This window comes from Sturnus vulgaris, chromosome W (genome assembly GCF_052056855.1).
Source record: "Sturnus vulgaris isolate bStuVul1 chromosome W, bStuVul1.hap1, whole genome shotgun sequence".
Classification (NCBI taxonomy): domain Eukaryota; kingdom Metazoa; phylum Chordata; class Aves; order Passeriformes; family Sturnidae; genus Sturnus; species Sturnus vulgaris.
In genome coordinates, this window is record NC_142282.1 from 67,414,819 (window position 1) to 67,424,822 (window position 10,004).

General features: G+C 44.6%; 1 pseudogene; it reads right to left on the reverse strand.

Moving 5' to 3' along the window:
- Positions 1–4,290: 4,290 nt before the first annotated feature.
- LOC148220375 (uncharacterized) lies at positions 4,291–7,564 on the reverse strand (annotated as a pseudogene).
- Between the last annotated feature and the right edge of the window lie 2,440 nt (positions 7,565–10,004).

A 10,004-nucleotide genomic window follows, 5' to 3' on the forward strand; every position in this document is an offset into this window, starting at 1 on the left:
GCAACCCCCTCCCTTCTAATTATTATAGTTTCAAATCAGAGGCTTTCAGGCAGAAGATATGGGGATAGGAATAACAGTTCTTTACTGATATCTAACAAGGCAAAATAGCAGAAACAACAACAGCTATAAAAATTGACAATGAAACAGAACAGTATAGCTCAGTTCCAGTCCCTTTCTGGTCACAGGCCCTCTCTCTCTCTGCGCTCAGTTACCGTTGGTGGGGGCAGGGCAGGTCCCGCGCAGTCAAAGAGGGCTGGAGTGATGGCGGGAGTGACCCAGGTGTGAGAGGGATGGAGGAGCGACTCCCCCCTCATGGTGTCGGTCGTGGTGCTCTGCAGAGTGTCCGGAGGTAGTAGGATGAAGTGGGAGAAGAGCAGAGCGGTGTTCGACGGCAGGGAACGCGGCTCTCGGCTCTGGGATGGCGGGGAAGATGCTAGATCAGAGCACGGGCCATCCTCCTTTCACTCCACGAGCCAAGCCAGAGAGCCAGAGCCCGCCCCAGACCCCTGTTCCACCTTTCCTTTTCTGGTGTCCCCCTATTCCCCCCCCCCGTGATAGAAAACTATTGCTGCTAAGGTGTAGCCACAAATACTTAGCATAACAATGGGAAAAATTCCTCAGAAAGAAAAGGGAACAATTCAACACCCAATAACAGGCAAACTTAACATCCACTGCAATCAGCTCCCTCCTGGAAGACAAGGAAATTACCCAGCAGGCCACACTTCAAAATCGTGCTGCTATAGATTTTCTCCTACTGCTGCATGGACATGAGTGCCAGGAATTTGAAGGACTTTGCTGCGTGAACCTGATCTCGAGAGCTCCTAACATCCACGCTGCCCTCCGAAGCATGAACAGCTTGATCAGACAAGTGAAGCAAGAATCTGAAGATTGGTTCAATGAACTGTTCAAAGGCTGGGGACTCACAGGGTGGTGGACTTCTATGGTTAAAACAATTTTGTTAATTTTTATTCTTTTCCTTGTAATAATGGCATTCAGGATTCTACGTCACTTGATTTTTAAGGCTATTAATGGTCTCATTCCTGCTACCTCAGTAGTCAATCGCATAGAGATGAAAAACCTAAGACAATCTAACTCTCCCACTAACTGCAAGTGGTGGACCAGATCATAATTTGAATCAAGATGAACCTAATATCCTTCCTTCAACTTTGTTAAACAAAAAACGGGGAGATGTTGTAAGTCACTAGATGTATTGAAAATGGTAGATTCCATGACCCCTGCAATGTCCTGTGGCCTGGTTCCTCTCCCCTCTGGCCGTGCTTAGTTGGCCGAGATCCAATTTCTTCCCACCCCCTTACAGACCCTAGAAAAGACCTATGTCCCCTGACCTCGCCCTCTTTTCGCTCCTGGAGGCCCACAAGAAATAAACCTCAGATTCTCCCCAGGGGGAAAAGAGCCCCTTTTGTTATCTTTTATTCACGTCCTTCTAGTGGATCCCAGAGGCTTCTTCCTAACATCTGAGATAGTCGGGAACTAGCGTAAAGTCTCAGGGAAGCTACACTTTGCCTTTCAGGGCTGCCAACCAAGGGACTCTCTCAACCAGGCTTCTAAACAGGCCAAAGTCTGCCCTCTGTAAATCCAGGGTATCAGTACTCATGACTCCCCTCCTTATTTCTCTAGAAATCAAAACCCCATGATTTCATGGTCGCTGTGCCCAAGACAGCCTCCCACCAACACATCACCCACATGTTCTTGTCTGCAAACAACAGATCCACTGGGGCACAGCCCTAGTTGGCTCAGACACCAACTGTGTCAGGAAGTTCTCTTCCACACACTCCAGCAATCTCCTAAACTGCTTCCTCTCTGCTGTGTTTTATTTCCAGCAGACATCTGGTAAGTTTAAGTCCCCCATGAGGAAAAGGGCTAGCAATTGCGAGACTACCCTCAGCTGCTTATGGAATATTTGTAGTGGGTTAACGCTGGCCAGATGCCAGGCACCCACAAATGCCATTCTATCACTCCCCTCTGCAGCTGGACAGGAGAGAGAAAGCATAATGAAGTGTTCATGGGTTGAGATAAGGACAGGGAGAGATTGTTCATCAAATACTACCACAGGCAAAACAGGCTCATGTTAGAGATATGAAGTGAATTTTTTACTAACAAAATCAGAGCAGGATAATGAGAAGTAAAATACGACCCTTAAAAACAAGTTCCCCCCCACCCCTCCCTCCTTCCCAGATCTACCTCCCTCCCCAGTGGCACAAGGACACAGGAAATGAGAGTTATGCTCCATTCATCACCCATGGCTTCTCCTGCTGCTCAGGGAGAGGAGTCGTTCCTCTGCTGCACTGTGGGGTCCCTCCCACAGGAGACAGTTCTCCATGAACTTTGACTACATGAGTCCATCTCACGAGAAACAGTCCTCCCCAAACTGCTGCTGTGAGGGTCCGTCTTCCACAGGGTGCAGTCCTTCAAGGACAAGCTGCTCCAGCAGAGGGTCCTCTCTCCATAGGCCTCCCATGGGGTCACAGCCTCCTCCCAGGCATCTACCTGCTCTGGTGTGGGGCTCCTCCATGGGCCACAGGTGGATCTGTGCATCCCTGTGGATAACCATGGGCTGCAGAGGGACAGCCTGCTTCACCATGGGCTACAGAGGAATCTCGGCTCCTGCGCCTGGAGCACCTCCTTCTTCACTGCCCTTGGTGTCTGCATAGTTGTTCTTCTCACATGCTCTCACGCCACTCATCTCTGTCCACAATTACAACTGCACACTATCTTTTTTTAGTTTTTTTCTTTCTTCCTAAATATGTTAGCAGAGAGACTTTACCACCATTTCCAATTGGCCCAGCCTTGGGCAGCAGCATGTCCGTCTTTGGAGCTATCAGGGATTGGCTCTGCCTGACATGGAGGAAGCTTCTGGCAGATTCTCACAAAAGCCACCCCTGTAGCCCCCCCGCCACAAAAACCAGGCCATGCAAACCAAATATATCTGCCTCTTCATCCTGCTTGGGTGGTCTACAACAGACTCCCATCATGATCTCTGCCTTGTTGGCATTCCACCTGGTTCTTACCCATAAATGCTCAACCCTAGTGTCACCATCATTAAGCTCCAATCAAGACACTCCCTAACATACAGGGCTACCCCACCACCTCTCCTTCCTTGACTATCCCTTCTAAAGGGTTTATTGCCATCCACTGCAACACTCCAGTTGTGTGACTCATACCACCATGCATCTGTGATTAGCTTTTCAAAGAGTGCTATCAAAGTCAACCTAGACTCCTAAGTTATCTGGATATTTTTGAATTTTGAGATTATCTATTATTTCTGTTGTTTGGAAAAAGCATCTGGACAGGGTTGTATCTTAAGTCATACACTATCTCCTATTAGGGATCTTCAGTCACCTTGGAAACATGCTAAGATAGGCACTCCATTTGGACAACACAAGGAAAACAAAATCTCGTTGAAAAGGAAGTAACAATCCTTATATGGACACAAACCACCTGATTTTCAGAGAGTTGATTTAACTAGCTGTGTTGGTTTGAAAGTAAAAACAGTGCGAGACTCCAAGTCAGTAATACCATTTAATAGGAGAAAAGAGAAAAAATAAAATACATGAAATAATACAAAAGAAAAACCACTGACAAAGTCAGAAATACAACCTGACACCCTGTCAGTCAGGGTGTTGGTAGCAGTCCGTATAAATGGTGCCTGAAGTCCTCCTGGATGACAGATGTGATTCAGTTGAAGCAGTGCTCCTGTAGAAGGTGCAGTTTTTTTCCGAAGATCCAGCGATGATGTGGAAAAAAGGTCAGACTTTCCTCTGGGATCCAGTGGAAAGGACTGCCTTCGTGTCCCAAACCCCAGTTTTTTTTATCTAGGTAGGAAAGGTGTGTCTCCTCCCCCTGGCTGGAGCATCTCCTAATGGGATGATGTAATCTTATCAGTCACACAATAGGACTTAATGGCCCATTAACAGAATATATCTTCTGGAGGAAGGATGGGTTGTGAAAAGATAACGATGATCATCCCCCTAATTTTATCAGATGGCACATCAGCAGAGGGTATCTCCCACAGAGATAAGGATCACCACCCCTCCCACATTTCAACAGATGGTGATAGAATACACATTTTTGCATTGTACCCCAGAACACTAGCATAGAGTTTACAGCCTTCAGCAGTGTTAACAATGCAAGGAAACACAACAATGTGAGGAGCCTGATGGTCATGGACTCTTTTCAAGCAACACAAGAGAGGGAGTGCCGCAGTGCGGGGGTGTGGTGGTGGCCTTGCCAGGGTGTTGCGACCTTCCTGGAGAGGCATAGGCACGTCCCTTAGTGGCGAGTGACTTCAGCTCTAGTGATTTCTAGCTCTCCTGTGAAGTCACTCCTGGGCAACACGGGGATAAAGGACATGAGCCTCGTATAGTGTTCCACAGAGAGCAGAGCCTTTATTATAGGAGGCCACTCTGTGAAGGGTGCCAGGGGCAAGAGCTCCCTTGAACTAGGGAGAAACAGGGGTTTATATGGGGAAGGCAGGAGGCGGGATAGAGCAACAAGGCAAATAGTCTGAGGGCCCAGAACCAAAACAAGGAAAAGAGACCAACGGGGTACAGGCTATTAACATGAAGAAACAGAGCACGATGGGGGTAGCTCTCTTCTCGCCACCAACTATAAGGGGACTCGCTTGGGAGCTCTATCTCTGGGGAGTATTTTAGATCCTTTTGGCCTTCAGGCCTCACTCCTCCATGTGAGCACAGGGGGTTCCTGTGCCTAGGGCTTATTGCCCTCCACAAGGGAGTGTAGCACCAAAAATGTGACTTTTCTTGCTTGGACTTTCCCAACGGTTTCCAAGTGCACTTTTGCAGTTACAGGAAAACCCTTTGAAGCTTGTTGCTCAGCATGGCTGATTGAACATTGGCAAATCTTGCTTTTACTACTGTTTGTCCATTTGTTTATTTCTTTCTGGACTGCGACTGTTCTGTCACCTGGAAAGATGACTACTCTGTATGGCTAAAATGCATCTTTATGTTATAAGAACTTTTTGCTACTGTAATTCTTCCTGGACAATGTTTTCAGCTGAGAAGGTGACCTGAACAAATGAACAAATAAGTAACTGCCGGTGGACCATAAATTCACCTCCTTAGAAAAAGGAAGCTTTGTGAACAAATGCATGCAGGTAACACCAAGACGACCACAACTCACTGCTGAAGTGCAAAGAGTAGATTTATTCGATCATCTAGTTGGCTGGAGGATTCCAAAAGCAAACAGAGACACGCTGCTGAACTCTCATTATCGGGGCAGAGTAGCTAGGCCTGAGTCGTGCATTACATAAAATAGGGGGCCTGGGGCATGCGCAAATCTTCCCTAGGCTGTGTTTTACAATCTCCAAACTTATCTCTCCTCCCCCTTACAAAGAGGCCTCCAGCCTGTCTGAGGTATGCTTTTGAGTTTCTTAACAACACTTTGTTATCTGGGTGGGAAAGATCTTCTTCTTTAGTAGACAGAAAACAACCCAAAGTGAACACAAATACATTAATTCTCTCACACTGAGTATTTTCTAACATCTCCAGGAGCAAGGTTGGTCTTTGAGCTAAAACAATTCTAAAGACAACTTATTCCTCTCTCCTCACCAGTCTTCCATTTTCCCAATCCTTTCCTCCCGACAGATGCTTTCCTCGGCAGGGTATTAATTGAACAGTGCAGCTAAAACATCAGAAACACACCAAAAACACAGTTGTGGTGTCAAAGACCCACAGAGTGACTAGGGTTAGCAAGGGAGAAAATGAAAACCACACCTTTTTATGGGCACAAGAATCAAAGCTAGATGAGTGGGTCAAGAGTATTCAGATGATACCCGTTTCTCAAGCTGTTTCTCCTTATATACCTGACTTGCTGTCCCTCTAAGCTGATGATGGCCACTTTGCTGTATGTGTGCCTTGTGCCTCTGATTACAGCTATGGGATAGAGCCTGCCTGTCTTCCTGAGCTCTTACATTGTTGTGCATATTAGCATATTAGAGCATATCCCTCTCAGCTTTGAACACTTTCTTGCTCTACATCTGTTGCATTACCAGAGGAGCTAGATGTGTTGGTTATTATTTACACTACAGTGTGACAGCTTAAACAGCAAAAGTGTGACAGTTATCGACAATTGAGAGAAAGACGGGGACTACTGAATCATGATCAGAATCCAAATTTTACTGAGCACTACATATGCTTATATACCATTTACTGGAAGGCTAGTAATTTTTACTACAATCATTTAGTTAAACATCACACAGACAAACTTTACATTTCTACTTAGTAAAATCTTCTTTCCCATCAGCCAGACTTGATCCAATCTTCTTGTAATCTTCAGAGCTCTGTTTGCTCTTGCCAAGGCAACTTGGTTATTAAACTGCATATGCTAATTAAATCTACAGTGCTATCAGTCTGAGTTACCATATCCTCCCCATTCTTTTGAACTAAAAACACACTCTTAAGTGACTTGTCTATTAAATTTTTTACACACTGTAAAATACAAGGAATAACTACTACAATACATAACGCCTAATACATACAAGCCTACTTTAACCAAATTCCTAACCCAGCCAGTGAGTCCCCAATCTCTCAGGAGTTGATTTAGCCAGTCATACCCATCACGTACTTCAAGCTTGGTTACACCTTCTTTCAAGGCTTGAATGCTGGCATAGATGGACTGGGAGCGGTCAGAAAGTTTAAGGCAACACATTCCATCAAATTCATCACACCCATGTCCCTGTGCTAAAAGCAAAAAATCTATTGTTGCTCTATTTTGCAAAGTAGCATGTCTGACAGAATCAACATCAGTTAAAAGCCCTGTTAATGCTAAGGATGTAGCATTAGTTTGTTTAGCTAGCCAACAGCCTAATCAGTTAAGTAAACCTAAGGCTTTTGCTGCTGCTACATCAGGGGTAAAAAATGATGCTGCCTATCACCGTCCTTTAGACCAAAAATCAAGCTGGTCATCACAATCTTTATCAAAAGCATGTAAGATTCTCTTAATTCTAGAGGGATATTCATGTTGAAAAATCATGGATGTGTTTGGGGATAAAAGGGATAATTGTCCAAGGCTACATGGTCCTCCTTTAAAATGCAATGGGATGGCAGGCCAGGCCTTGTCCCCGCAGACTAAAAATACTCCAGAAGGTAAAAGTAAAGGAGCATTGGTGGAACGAGAAATTATCCCAGATGTATAATTATACCAAGCACACGCATTTTTATACACAAGGTGGTGAGGGGAAACATCTCATGCCTTAGACTGGTTTTTCCCAGAATAATTAAACCTCTCACAAAAATCCATTTTCACTGAGCCCAAAAGTTCTAACTACTGGGGCTCAAGGGACGCCAGGAAAAGATAAGGGGTCCACTGGTCCCAGGTGTCAGCATGATTGCTGTTTTGCAACACTATTTGCCTGAGGCAGGCAAGGCCAATTGTCTAAGGGCAGAGCAACAAGGCAGGCTGAAAAGGGATTGTCAGGAGAAGCAGAGGCCAAACACAATGTATCTTGTCCTGTAGCATTTGCTAAGGTTACCCAGACGTTTGTTTTTGGTTGGTTAATAGGCCAGGTCTGAGCACTAGAAACCATTCCCAGTAAATACCATAACATTTGGGAAGTCATTGCTTTTCCTTATTCTCAGTGCCAGTAAGCCACTGCTCTGGAGTACTTTCCAATTGTTCAGGAAAACCAAACTTATACCCACACACTAGCTGTTGAATTTGTGCGTGATGTATGGAGTACCGGTTCTCCCAGACAGGACATCCTAACCCTGTAAACCCTGATACCCTTAGGTAATCCAAACCATTTTCCCAAGGGCATAAGTCAGTTAGAGGTTAAACAGGTGCTGATATGGTGGCAAGGTCCTGTTCCCGAGGGTCTTCCTCCGATGTTGGTATTACAGGTGGGTCCTCAGGTGATGCAGTTAAAGATGAATCCTCAGATTATGCAGTCAGGGGCTCTCAAAACAGCTTCACATTCTTTGCTGGAATCCACTTGGGACCATTCTCTGTGGAGACACGAAAAGCCTTTTCCTCAGGTGATCAAAGGATAAGGTTCCAATATTTTAAGGGATTCTGGATCCTTTAATAAAACAGGGGGCTTTTCCTAATGTTGCAATTCTGAATTACAATTAAAATGTTGATCAGTGGATTGGGGTTCATAAAAGAACAATTCAAAAAGTTAAAAACATAAAGGGCTTTCTACAGTCTCTTGGCAGGGGTGCTATCTCTGCCCTCCCCTTTCTGTTGTATTAAGAGACGCTTGAGAGAGTCGTGAGCTCCTTCAATAATAGACTGGCCTGTTGGAGAATGAGGAATACCTGTTTTGTGAATAATTCCCCATAGAGCAAAAAAGGTAGCAGCTCGATGGGAAGTATAAGCTGGGCCATTATCTGTCTTCACCTCAGAAGGTATGCCAAGAGTTGCAAAAGCAGCAGTAAAGTGTCTACAGACATCATTAGCTGTTTCCCCTGAATGGGCTGATGAAAAAAGAGCACCAGAAAAGGTGTCAATAGAGGAATGAATGTATTTTAAATGGCCAAAATCAGAAAAATGGGTAACATCTGTCTGCCAGATGTGAAGGCTTTGAAGCCCTCTGGGATTAACACCTCCTGCAACAGAGGGGAAAGAACATCTTTGGCAGTCAGAAAAAACCAGCAATAATAGCTGAAGCTTGGGCTTTAGTAATGTTGAAGTTTTGAATCAAAGCAGCAGCATTTTGGTGAAAAAAGGAATGGCTCAATTTAACCTGCTCCTTCTTATTAGGTAGGACAGGATTTTGTACAGGCATTGCTAAAAGATCAGCCTGCCTGTTCCCTTCAGCCAAAAATCCGGGAAGGGTTGTATGTGATTGAATATGCATAACAAAGTAAGGAAATGTTCTGTTTTCTAAGGAAAAAAACAAGGAGTTGCAACCAATAAAAGAGCTGTGAATTTTCAACCTCTCAAAACTGATGCTTCAGCTCTCATCACAATTCCTGCAGCATAAGCTGAATCTGTTACCAGATTAAAGGGATCAGAAAATTTTTGAAAAGCTCTGAAAACAGCAGCTAGTTCAACTATCTGGGGAGACCCCTCAACTGTAGACACATCTGATTTCCAAGTACCAGAAGAGGGATCTCTCCATACCACCACTGATTTATAAGAGCGACCAGAACCATCTGTGAATACTGTTAAGGCTTTAAGTGGAACCTCACTTCTCTTTGGTTTTTCTATCAACTGAAATAAAGGTGTTAAAAGCTTGTGTTTTGGAGGGTATATTGAAATTTGTCCGCTGAATTCAGCAAAGGCTATCTGAACAGCCTCTGATTGCTGAAATATCCAATCCAAATAAAAGGTGATAATAGGCATGTAAATAGTGGAAAAATCCACTCCTGCCAGAGAAGTTAGTCTCTGTCAGGCTTTAATAATCAGTTGTGCCATCATTCCATGTTGGGTACTGATGGTTTTGGTCATCTGGTGTGGCAAAAAACCCATTCAATGACAAGCAAAGGGTCTGGTGCCTTGGAGTCCCATTGAAATATCAAAGCACGGGGCTGTTCTGCTGGGTGCAGGATTATTAAAAGGAAAGGCAGCTAAGGTGCCCAGTGTGCAGCCTGCCGGCTTGCTAGGGTATCACAAACGCCCTGCAGCGCTTGATGAGCCTGTGAATTGAGTCATCTAGGTGACAAAAGGTCTGACTCTCCTTTTAGCAGTTCAAACAAAGAACTCAGCTCTGCATTTGAGATTCCTAATAAGGAGCACACCCAGTTAATTGCTACTAAAAGTTTCTGTGCATCATGTAAGGTGCTAATGTTTGTCTGAATTTGTACATTTTGCAAAGAAATTGAATGGACTCCAATGCACCATCCCAAATATCTCCACAGAGGATATTTTTGTACCTTTTCAGAAGCAATGCAAAGCCCTGCCTGACTCACAGGTTCATTGACAAGTGCTAAGGCTTTCTTCATGATCTCCTGTTGTTCAGCTGCTACAAGAATATCATCCATGTAATGATACAAAAGAACATCCGACATTTGTTGACAAACAGG